Source organism: Palaemon carinicauda, chromosome 23, assembly GCF_036898095.1.
Source record: "Palaemon carinicauda isolate YSFRI2023 chromosome 23, ASM3689809v2, whole genome shotgun sequence".
Classification (NCBI taxonomy): Eukaryota; Metazoa; Arthropoda; class Malacostraca; order Decapoda; family Palaemonidae; genus Palaemon; species Palaemon carinicauda.
This window is the reverse complement of record NC_090747.1, coordinates 64347410-64360492: the sequence shown is the minus strand read 5'-3', so window position 1 is coordinate 64360492 and position 13083 is coordinate 64347410. Positions and strand designations below refer to the sequence as shown.

The 13083-nt window shown below is 42.8% G+C and overlaps 1 protein-coding gene across 1 annotated transcript in view; it reads right to left on the bottom strand.

Moving 5' to 3' along the window:
- LOC137617139 (abnormal spindle-like microcephaly-associated protein homolog) overlaps window positions 1–13083 on the bottom strand; it is a 136681-nt gene that overhangs the window by 72793 nt on the left and 50805 nt on the right. The window lies entirely within an intron of this gene.

The window sequence follows — 13083 nt, the reverse complement described above, 5'->3', positions numbered from 1 at the left end:
AGGACTGACCAGCAACAACCAACAGGTGCGGGAGGACGCTCGACGTCAACTCAAGACTGCCTTGACTGCCTAGACTGAGCAGTCAAAACAACTCTTGACTGCGGTGCTTGACGCTCAACGTCAAAACAAGTCAACTTCGCTGGTTGGCGAACGTCCTGAACGTCAACAAGAGCATGCGGCAGCGGCTGAACGTCCACAAGCGGCTGAAAGTCAACACTGGACTGCATCAAGTGAGGCTCTACAAAACGTGACTGACGTGACTTTGTAACGTCAACGTCAACAGGACGAGCAAAGGTTCGTTTGGGCGGCTGACGGCCAGGATCTCGATCAGCTAAGCGGCGAGGATCATCGTGAACCTGCTCAGCAGAATAGTCCTCCATAAGAGAGGCAAGCTTATTCTGCATGTCTTGCCGTACAACCCATTTAGGATCAACGGGAATGGTTGCGGTAAGAGACGAGGGTAACGTCTGTGACTGCAAAACCTTGCCTACAAAAAGACTCTCGGAGCCTGTGTTACGCTTTTGTTTAGGCGGCGAGCAGTCTTCCGATGACTGCATAGGGTCAGAGCTGTCCTAATAGTTAAAACCAGGACGCTGGACCTGTCCTGAAAGGACTGACTTTCGCTTAAAGGGCCTCGAAACCTTGTTCCACGGTTTCTTATGCGAAAAGCCTTCGGATGACGAGGAGAAAATCGTCTCGCTCGTCTTATGGTAGGGGCGGTGTTGATGAGACACGGCTGAAACCATAGAGGGAACGTCTGTTCGCTGATCAAGTCCTCTCGAACCCATAAGTCGTACGACATTACTTCTCCCCTGGGCTTGGGAGCTTGCAAGAGGTCTCAGACTAGGCGAATGACAGGCACGAACAGACGAACCCTCGGTCGCAACAATGATAACACTCTGCGCAATTATCACTTTATCACTACGATTTTCTGTTTTGCACTTACTTCACTGAAATCGAATTTTACAACAATTCACATTAGGTATGAATAAAACTGATTTCTACCTGAAGCACGCAATTCTACCCTCATCAAAAGGTTATAATTGCGAAATCAGTCGTATAATGTAAGCACATTAATACAAGCAAAAAACAGTAAACATATATTAAGATAAAAAGATCAGTGGCTGGGAAGGAGACTAAACACTAGTTCATTCAAAACTACGTTTTCAATCTCTCACCGTACAGTGCCTTGGGACGAGAATAAAAACTACAAACGTTTTATCCTTTCTCCCCGTACAGAGACTAGGGACGAGAGTAAAAAAAAAACTGACTCGAGAACAACGTTACTCGCTTGGGATGAGAATAAAGATCGGAACGTTCTCTCTTCCTCTCTCTCTCTCTCTCTCTCTCTCTTGATTTCGCACCGAAGAGAAGAGCCCACTTACCTTTCGTCAATAAACAGGTTATTTGACCAAAGGAAAAAACTGAAAGGTTTTTCAATTAACAAGTTCCTTTAAAATAGTATTTAAAACATTTAAGTTTGAAAGAAGAATGAACAAAACGTCAGAATCGATTTACTCTTTCTGCAAAGTGAAACCGTGATTCTCTCTCTCTCTATCGTAACGATAGAGCGCAAACTGCGTAGCATAAATAAACTAAACGTTAGTTCATCTTTGAAACAGTACGAAGACTATTCAAAGAAAATCTTTCATAAAATATCTACTAAAAAATATTGATTTAATAAGTTTTAAATCATTTGCTCTATAAAAGTTATTTACGATTGAAAGAGCTCAACGTTGTTTAACTTCGGTTTCCAAGTTAGGACCGCCTACTCTCGGATTAGAGGAGGAATAGGAAAGGTCGCATATAAACAAATCATTAAAATTTATCTTGATGTTTATTATAAATGGAAAGCTAATCGAAGAGGCCTAATAAAGGCGGTTGAGATATAAAATATATAGAGGAAAATCTATAATTAACAACAACAATTTATAACGTGATAAGATAATTGCTAAAAGCCTAAAACACACTTCCGTACTAAGGGAAGGGTCGGCCATTTAAAAGTCAAAAGAGTCCAAAAAACAATCCAAAGTCATCAAAAATTAAATCTATCCATAAACGAGTTCAAGATTTAAGTTGAAGATAAAACACCTGCACTGCGAAAGCTCAAACCAAAAGGAAGTACTTCACCAAATATGTTGAGAAAACTCCAGGTTATACAGCGAGTATTGATACGTCTTGTCGTTAAGGCCGACAGAGAAAAATTGGGTCTGTTTACATGTATATGCGGTATCTGGCCGATAGTTGGCGCTAGTGGGCACACCCGCAACCTTCATAGCGATCGCTCGCGAGTTTTTGTGTTTTTTTCTGTCGAGCCGCCAGAGGCTCAGCTATTATATATTCACCGGCTAAGTTAAATATTTAAAAATAGAGGGTTGGGCATGAATGTAGAGAGTTCTATATGAGAAAGTGATTGTACCAACTGTGATGTATGGATCGGAGTTGTGGGGAATGAAAGTGATGGAGAGACAGAAATTGAATGTGTTTGAGATGAAGTGTCTAAGGAGTATGGCTGGTGTATCTCGAGTAGATAGGGTTAGGAACGAAGTGGTGAGGGAGAGAACGGGTGTAAGAAATGAGTTAGCGGCTAGAGTGGATATGAATGTGTTGAGGTGGTTTGGCCATGTTGAGAGAATGGAAAATGGTTGTCTGCTAAAGAAGGTGATGAATGCAAGAGTTGATGGGAGAAGTACAAGAGAAAGGCCAAGGTTTGGGTGGATGGATGGTGTGAAGAAAGCTCTGGGTGATAGGAGGATATTTGTGAGAGAGGCAAGAGAGCGTGCTAGAAATAGGAGTGAATGGCGAGCGATTGTGACGCAGTTCCAGTAGGCCCTGCTGCTTCCTCCGGTGCCTTAGATGACCGCGGAGGTAGCAGCAGTAGGGGAGTCAGCATTATGAAGCTTCATCTGTGGTGGAAATGTGGGAGGTTGGGCTGTGGCACCCTAGCAGTACCAGCTGAACTCGGTTGAGTCCCTGATTAGGCTGAAGGAACATAGAGAGTAGAGGTCCCCTTTTTGTTTTGTTTCATTGTTGGTGTCGGGTACCCCCCAAAATTGGGGGAAGTGCCTTGGTATATGGATGGATGGATGTGTCGTTTCCCCGCAGGTAATGGGCAGTAAACATCATCTGACATTTCCACACGCCTGTCTGTAATGCCTGCACAACAGAGATTCTTCTCAAATGCCAGGGTTGGACTTATCCCCCTGACATCATGCGCTCTTAACTAGAACTCTTCCCGGGAAGGAAGGTGAGGGGGGCGCAAAGGTACGGTCAATGACTTCCCTTGGCCAAAGAGATGGTATTTCTGGTCACCTTTATGCTCCCTGTGCTGACATAAAGGTGTTGCAGGTATGGTCGGATTGTGTGCGTACATTTGAGATAGCACCTCAGCACCCTCAAAGGACACAAAAGGAACTAATCAAGAAAATTTGGTTACCTCTCGATGGCTCCCGATTTATGACAATAAAAACTTGGAATCAGTAATTAAGGGATTCTGGGTTTTGGCAATAAATTCAAGGACGAAGGAGAACAAGCCCTGTCTCCATCCTTGGGTATGAAAAATGTTTCAGGAGAGACCATGCAGTTCGCTACCCCGCTTAGCAGAGCTTAGAGAAAGCATAAAGATCTGGCTCAAGGCCGAGCGATAGCCTTTCACAGTTGATACCAGCTAAAATTCTTTCTTTGAAAGATGCTGGATAACCTCCATACGTGAAGCTGAATTGATTTCACTGGTATGGATATGTGGTTGGCACAACAGGTCAGTAAAATGCAGTTTCCTCAGTCTCTATCATTAGATCATTAGAAGTAAAAGGTCCGAGTACCACTCTATTCAAGGCCGCTTGAGTCATGTTAAGGTTGGGAGTGGCTTAAACTCAATTCAAAAGATTCCTTATTTGGTAAAACAGCAGAAAAGTATAAAAATTCAGGCCATCTCGTGGGCGTGGTTTTGTTCCCTACGAAGTTCTTTCCGACTGTCAGAGTATTCAAGTTTAGAACTGCCCACTTGAGGATTTCTACTGCTATCTGACAAATCTAGTGGTAAAATATCTAGTTGCTTATTCACATATACAGTAGTTTGGCACTCATCAACACCATCGAGTGACCAACAAAGAGGGCGAAATTGTTGTGTGCAAGAAGGGGCTGCTCGCAGCTCCAGCACTTTTATATGGCATCGACGCTCTTGTCGCGACCACTGCCTGGATGCCATATATTGACAAAGGTGTTCATCCCAGTTTTCCTTTAACATATCCATGTACAACGGGAGCTCTGGAGGAGGCGTCATAAGGGGAGAGCCCCTTAGGAGGTCTATCTCTTCTACCCCCCATTCTAGTTTGTGTTTAGCCTCTCTGCCTATCTGGACAAATGAAAGAAAGACTTTGCAACGAGATGACCAAGTAACTTATGCCATTGATGCGGTAGCAGTTGGGGCTGGCAATGAAAGAGTGCTATCTATCTCAGGCAAGCTACCCTGTCCTGAGATGAGAACGTTCTCCCAAGGACCGTTTCAATGTCCATTATGAGGTAAACAAGTCATTGCTTTGGTACTAGGATAGACTTCTGCTTCACCACAATCCCTAGATCATGACTCTGTAGAGAAGAAGGGGTTCCTCCGAGTCCGCCAAGCTCGGCTAATCATCCAGATATCGTAAGAAACGCTCTCCATCTTGAACGACATTTGTAGCACAAACTTGTTCAGGGCTGACAGGTCTATGACCGGCCTCCAGACGACTTCAACCAGAAAAAGTCGACTGAAGCAACCTGGGAAGCTTTGGTAGACCTATTAGAGAGTCCCTTTCTACAGCATAGCCTGGACTTCTGCCCAAAGGGATACGTCCTTCGCTGATCCCTGGCAATAGGATGATGACATCGCTGGTGGTGGGTAGGGGAAAAGCTGATGAAAGGAAGGAGGTATCCAGATGTAAGTACGTCTAACCACCATTTCTTTGCCCTAAGATACTACCACCTGCTCCATTTGAGTTGAAGGCATCCTTCCACAAGTGGTATCATGGGAGAATTGGCACCCCTTAATGGAGTTCTCAACCTTTTTGTTCCCTCTGTGTCAGTGTCAGCCTTGCCCTTGACACTGTCAGATTGGTAAGAACTGGTTCATACTTCACTTCAGAATGGATGGAGTGGGATGGGAGTCGCTCCTTTGAGTTGGCATATGAGCCTGCCTAGCTGGTGTAAGTGCTCTTACTTAACCGGAAGTGGAAGAGAGATGATGGTTCGACAGAAAGACACTACCCTATGTAGCAGCGAGTCAGGCAGGGCTTTACTCAACTTCTCGGTCACTCCCTCAACTTCTGTAGGAAACAGCGCAGGTTCATTTAGTCAGGCATTCCTTAGGTCCAAAATCTTTTTTTTGGTCGATAAGATGGCTAGATTTGGAGGATACGGCATCGAGCCGCTTCAGGACCTGGTTCGCCCACTGGTTTGCAGCTTGGTAAGTCAGGAACTCTACAGCTTCAACTCCTGTCAGGACGATGTTGTTGAGGTCCTTCTTATACGCATCAGACAAGCAGCCAACCGTGCCTGACCAGTGGTCAAGGGTAGCAGTACAGTACGGTATGGTATTTTTCCACCTTCAAGAGCGGTACAAAATTACGGTACTATATTACTTTTCAAGTACAGTATGGTGCGAAATTACGTTATATTTACTGTACCTTTTTCATACTTATTTCGTACTTATTTATTTCAATAACTGTCCAGCTTTGAGGAAACTCAAAAGAACTCTCCAGATTTTAAGAAATGTCTAAAGAAATTAGCACTAAAATTTTATTATTTGGTAAAGATCATATTTAACATGGCTAAAAAGATTCATATCTCTCAGGAACAAATTTACAGGAGAGGGGGTGCCCAGTCCCCTCGTCCCATCCGCAAGGATACGTTGACACTATTCTAATTGTTGTTATGCCCCCTCAGCTAACCACCAAAATTGTGGGAAGTGCCTTGGGAAATAAAATATAGAAAAAAAAAATAAATACTTTATACCGAGTCTGAGAGAGAATAATGAGAACCAGAACCATGCCTACATGGCTACATAAATACATTAATCACTTGAAAAGATGCCCCTGGAAGACTACAATACAGTAATAGATGAGGTTGAAAAGAAGCAACCACATAAGAGATAGTGTGAAGAGTCTAAGCAGATTACAGTACTCATGTTTTCAGCAAAATAAGAAAATTCTCAAAGACACCCAAACTACACCATGTTGAAGTAAATGTTGGCAAAGAGGATATCCAGAATCTTACTGTTGAAATTGTAACTGTGTAAAGATTGCCCTTATCAGTCTTAAAAAAGTCTGGGACTTCCAAAATGACAGCACCAATTATATGTAAATTAGGTATCTCATTGAATCGCAAAGTAACGCAATCAATGACAGTGAAATATGGAGAAGAAAAATGTCATATGTAAAAGCCTAATTTCCTCATTGCATGGTATGTGTGATAACAGGTCTTTATAAACAACCTGGACGTCACTACACTGGAGTTAATTTCCAAGCATAGCTTGTAGAAGGAAATTTGCGAGTTGTTACTGCTACCATTTAGGAAATGACAGAATGAGAAACTGGTAAAGATATCTGTGCAATGTTGGTTGCATGGTTGCACAAACTGGGGATCAAAGAACAGCAAATCTATTTCTTAACAATTGACAATGGCTCAAATGTCATAAAAACAGGGGAGATCATGCAAGAAAAAGCAAGACTAACACCTAAGAATAATGAAGAGGACTATGGAAGTGATGATGATGATGACAATGAAAATAATTATGACATGGATAACCTGCGTGAGGACGAAATAAGTAGGGTGACAGTCATAAGAGATCTTAAGTGGTATAGTATTACATGAATCTGCAGAATGTGTTATTTCTGTAAGGTTTGTAGTTCATACATTTCAACCGAGTTTACATGATGTCATCAATACTAACGTTCGCATAAAGGTTCTAAGTATAGTAAATAAAGTGGTCAATAAGACATACACAAAACATGCAGCTAGTCTTCAGGCAAAACAAAAAATCTTTGCCAAAATTAAAATGTGAAACTCGAGAGGTATCAATGTATGATAAGCTAGAGGGAGTGGTTGTCAACAAGTGCTTTTTGCACCAAATATATCGGGATAATGAGTTTCTTCTACAACTAGAAGACGAATGGGAAATCGTTGATAATTTGTTACGCATCTTAAAACCTTCTACGAAGCAACAAGGACTCTTCAACATCGAAATCTCGTAGTTGGGCAATTCTTAGAAGAATGGATGAAGTATAAGGTACTGCTCTCCAAGGCATTAACAGTCAATTTACTTGTTGCCCTTCACACTCTGGAGGAAAGAGAGGTGGCACTCCTTAACCCTGGGTAAGTTAACAGGCCCCAAATTTGGAACCAGGCGCAAAGCAATTTTTCCAAAGTTTCATCCTGTTGCTTTGTCTGTGGCGTCGTTCTTGAGGTGCGCCGCATAAGACTTTGTTATAATACAACAGGGGTAGGACGCACAATTTTTTTTGGTCTCAATTTTGGTACCACACTACAGTACTAAACTGTATTGAAATTTCAATTTCGTATGCTTTTACATTTCGCTAAATATTTCAGAGTGATATTAATGAGTTAGAGATTTTCAGTGAACATTGGTGAATAGTGTCGATATGCAGTGATGTTGCCATCTTTGTGCTAGGCTGCCGGATGTTCAAGTATATAGGGGGAAAACTAAAAAAAATTCCAACTTTTCAGGTTGGCAAAATGCAGAAGAAATTCCCTTCTGAGAAAAGACTCGACAAGATTTTGGAATCTCTTAGTGATTTTAATAATATTGAGTGTGCTGATGACACTTGTTTTTATCAGAAATATAGTGACGTGCCCCGGGTGGATACCATCGACCAGGGAAGTGTAAGCAATTTTTCCCACTCAGCACTCTCCTATTTGACCCCATCTAGCACCTCTTCAGAAAGTGAGCCTCCATTTCACCTTTCTTCTCATTTTCAAAGTAAGAAGAGGATACAATTCCCTATGAAGAGGGTTAAGATGGCTGTACCATGCGACGATGGTGACGACAACGATGTATATGACCCTCCCATGACCTTGACCCCCTTCAGGAGCCTGTCAGGGAAGGCCCGCATCTCCACCAGTGTGCCATCAATCAGTGCTACTAGAGTGTTTTTCGAGTGCCACCCCAGTGCCTTTTTCAAGTTCCACCCCAGTGCCTTTTTCAAGTGCTACCCCACTGCCTTCATCGAGTGCCACGCCAGTGCCCATTTTCACCCCTGTCACAGATTTGGTGTTTTTCAGCCTAGGACCTTGAAAATTGGCATGAATGCTGCCATGCCATTCAACTTTAGTATGTAGTTCGCCAAAGTTACTTATGTATAATGTAAATATTTTCTATTTATACTTTTATATACTTATTTTTCTGAATTTTCCAAATAAAATATTTAAAATGATTGGTTTTTAATTTACTCCTAACATAATATTGAGGAATAAATATTGTTAAATAAGAAACTTAAGGATTTGAAATATATTTATTAATAAGGAAGTTATATGGTCCGAAAGTTGAAGTCTCATTTATGGTACCACATTGGTAATGGCATACCCGCTTTGGAACTTAACCAACCCAGGGTTAAGAATGCGGCATTTCTTTCTGCAGTGTACTTAGCTCCCAGGTTTCTTTATCTTCCTAAGCAGCCACAGAAAATAAGTTCAAAAACATCTATGCAAAATGTGGGAAATAAAAAAAAGGTGTTAAACAAGCCAATAATGCACAATGCAATATTTTCTGACAATAAGTGTCTACATGTCGAGGATAGGACACGCGGAAACATGGATGTGACTGATCAGCTTTTGAATGTAACTGACAAAAACAGAAATGTCTGTGAGCGAGTAATGAAAATGTATATATTATTTAAGTTCAAAAGGGCTGCAGCCATAGTTGACCCACCTTCCATTCTCATTCTATAGGCTACATAAAGTTTTGCAGCGTACTAGAAAAGTAAAAAATTATCCTGATTGACAATTGGAACTGGAGGAGGAATTATTAGCAAAGATATTATTAATTCATCTACACAGAAATGTAATGGCAGAGGTATGAAATTGGGTACGAAATTACAGTACAAAATTTTCTTTTATCATACCGGTACGATACGGTTCTTTAGGTATGGTACAAAATTATGGTACGACATTTCTAAGCTATATTTCTTCCGTACCGTACCGTACTGCCACCCTTGCCAGTGGCTGATCCAGGAAGTAGCCTGAAGAGTCTTCATCACCCTCCTCTTCATACTCAAAGCCCCAGTTGATGTGAGTGATAGTGAGAGAGGCTAAGCAGTTCACCCTGACACCTTGGGTCAACATAACCCCAGCAGGCTAGGGGTAAGGGGGAAGGAGAGGCATCCTGTAGGCTGTAGTATTTTTTCTGCTGCAAGAAAGCTGAAGGGATCATGTGGGAGGATCTCCCTGCCCTTAACGAATCCTTTCTTGTAGATACCCGTGACCACCTCGTCTACAGATACTGAGGCCAGGATTGACTAGGGACGCAGTAGAAGTCTGGTGTCCCCAGACTCACAACAAGGTCCATCTATGGCAGCTTTCCTTCTCTTGTGAGGAGAGTAAAGGACATCTCCCAGGGCACTGACCCTGCAGATGCAGTTCAATACCTATAAGAAAGTCTAATCTGACTCATCATCATCTGTATCCAGTACCTTAAGAGGTGGCCAGTTAGGAAGGTCGCCGTCAGATTCATCACAGTCATCAAAGCTGAGGCAGAGAAGGACTAGCAGCCACATTCCTTTTATGGTCCCTCAGAACTTATAGGATCCTGGGACTCATTGCGAGGTCTAGGGTCTACCGAAGAACTGGATCTGTTCTTCGGAACGGCCTCTGTGATCTTGCTTTCTTTGAGGTGTGCGACGTCAGGGAAAGGGGAGAAGTGACTAGGTGGACGCTTCTTCTACTTAGCATCTCGAGAACGGTCTGCCGCTGGTCTGGGTCTATCCTGCTCCATAGCAGACAGTGGGTCTGCTTCGTCCTTCCTTTGACTCTGAGGGAGAGCAAGAGGTCGAGTCAAACTATGAGGGAGAGCAAGAGGTCGAGTCAAACTCTGTCGGCAACAACAGGTGGTTATCAAATAGGGTTATCTCCCTGGGTGACAATCCCAATGAGTAAAATCTTGTTGGTCGCCTTTGGTTGTGCCGTCGAGGATTGTTGAACCTAATTGGCAAGATATCCAAATCCTTAAATCGAGGCATGGCTTGTTGAGGGGTGCATGCCTTAGTTTTCTTTGGGGGAGGATCCATAGAGAGATCCTCCTGGCTGCCGTATCTGTCGTCAGCGCTCGTGTTGGCAAAGCGCATCTAGGTGAGATGCATCTACAGTAGTTGAGGTGTGTGTACAAGAGGTTTGTATGGTTGAGTCGTGTGAAGGAGGTGCAAGTTGAGGTTTGTTGTCTAGTCTTCTGACTCTGAAACTTGCGATGATGCTCCAGAGCTAGAATGCTCAGGAAAAGTAGGGGACCTTCTTCTGTAAATGATGATCAGGTATCCTTCAGTCAGTATACGCCGAAGCAGGCTGCTCCGAGGAGGGTTTTTAGGCGAAGCCACTCCCCTTCACTTGCAGTCTCTCGTAAGGGCACGATCTAAAGGTGAGCCCATAGGGGAAGTGCATTTCCCTATGGAAGGGCGCTTAGGAGATATGTCTGCTTTGGTGGTTTCCTGTAGTGATCCAGAAACGAAGGAAGATGACTTCGGGGAAATAAGGCCAACAAAGAGGGACTCCTTCCTCTGGGTTCTTGAGGGAGTCGAGCAAATGACTTCTCCTGCAGGCGTAACATTCTCCTGTGTAGTCCTCAAAGCGATCAATCACCTGCACCAACCACACCTTAGAAGGAGGATCCCAAAGTACCAAGGAGGGCCACAACATTCCCAAGGTCTTGTCAATCTGAAAAGAGGAAGAAAGCCCTCTCATTTCAGAAGGGGAAACAGGAAGGTCTCTATGCCTTGGGGTTTGTCAAAAAGGTAAGGGGTCACCACTCTACCCCACTGGACTACAGGTGGAGGGCTGGAGGACAAGGTACCTGGTGTTTGAGAAATTTGTCGGGACTTCTTTGACTTCAAGGAATTAAATTTGTCGGGACTTCGACTCCAAGGTAGATATTTGTCGGGACTTCTTCGACTTCAAGGAAGAAATGTGTCAGGACTTCTTCGACTTCAAGGAAGAAATGTGTCAGGACTTCTTCGACTTCAAGGAAGAAATTTTTCGGGACTTCTTCGACTTCAAGAAAGAAATTTTTCGGGACTTCTTCGACTTCAAGGAAGAAATTTTTCGGGACTTCTTCGACTTCGAGGAAGAAATTTTTTGGGACTTCTTCGACTTCAAGGAAGAAATTTTTCGGGACTTCTTCGACTTCAAGGAAGAAATTTTTCGGGACTTCGACTTCTAGGAAGAAATTTTTCCGGAGTTCTTCGACTTCAAGGAAGAAATGTGTCAGGACTTCTTCGACTTCGAGGAAGAAATTTTTCCGGAGTTCTTCGACTTCAAGGAAGAAATTTTTCCGGACTTCTTCGACTTCGAGGAAGAAATTTTTCCGGACTTCTTCGACTTCAAGGAAGAAATTTTTTGGGACTTCTTCGACTTCGAGGAAGAAATTTTTTGGGACTTCTTCGACTTCGAGGAAGAAATTTTTCCGGAGTTCTTCGACTTCGAGGAAGAAATTTTTCTGGAGTTCTTCGACTTCGAGGAAGAAATTTTTCTGGAGTTCTTCGACTTCTAGGAAGAAATTTTTCCGGAGTTCTTCGACTTCAAGGAAGAAATTTTTCCGGACTTCTTCGACTTCGAGGAAGAAATTTTTCGGGACTTCTTCGACTTCGAGGAAGAAATTTTTCCGGAGTTCTTCGACTTCGAGGAAGAAATTTTTCTGGAGTTCTTCGACTTCGAGGAAGAAATTTTTCTGGAGTTCTTCGACTTCTAGGAAGAAATTTTTCCGGAGTTCTTCGACTTCAAGGAAGAAATTTTTCCGGACTTCTTCGACTTCGAGGAAGAAATTTTTCCGGACTTCTTCGACTTCGAGGAAGAAATTTTTCGGGACTTCTTCGACTTCAAGGAAGAAATTTTTCGGGACTTCTTCGACTTCAAGGAAGAAATTTTTCGGGACTTCTTCGACTTCGAGGAAGAAATTTTTCCGGAGTTCTTCGACTTCAAGGAAGAAATTTTTCGGGACTTCTTCGACTTCAAGGAAGAAATTTTTCGGGACTTCTTCGACTTCAAGGAAGAAATTTTTCCGGACTTCTTCGACTTCAAGGAAGAAATTTTTCGGGACTTCTTCGACTTCAAGGAAGAAATTTTTCCGGACTTCTTCGACTTCAAGGAAGAAATTTTTCCGGAGTTCTTCGACTTCAAGGAAGAAATTTTTCGGGACTTCTTCGACTTCAAGGAAGAAATTTTTCCGGACTTCTTCGACTTCAAGGAAGAAATTTTTCGGGACTTCTTCGACTTCAAGGAAGAAATTTTTCGGGACTTCTTCGACTTCTAGGAAGAAATTTTTCCGGAGTTCTTCGACTTCAAGGAAGAAATTTTTCGGGACTTCTTCGACTTCAAGAAAGAAATTTTTCCGGACTTCTTCGACTTCAAGGAAGAAATTTTTCCGGACTTCTTCGACTTCAAGGAAGAAATTTTTCCGGACTTCTTCGACTTCAAGGAAGAAATTTTTCTAGACTTCTTCGACTTCAAGGAAGAAATTTTTCGGGACTTCTTCGACTTCAAGGAAGAAATTTTTCGGGACTTCTTCGACTTCAAGGAAGAAATTTTTTGGGACTTCTTCGACTTCAAGGAAGACCCCATAGGTGAAGAATCTTTTATGGACTTCTTCCACCTCATAACATACTTTTCCTGCCAGAGGGCGACCACTCCCGACACCCATCACAAGGGGGAGGCTTGTCCGCAGAAGTGTCCTCTGGAGGCAAGGCACAAAAGGTGAGGATCAGTGTCCCTGGAGCTCATGAAGGCATCACAGGTCCTATCTAACACCCCAGGACACTTAATCATATCAATAGAAATTCCCACAGAATATCCAGTCGCTAACACGATGGACATAGAAAAAGAAAAGAA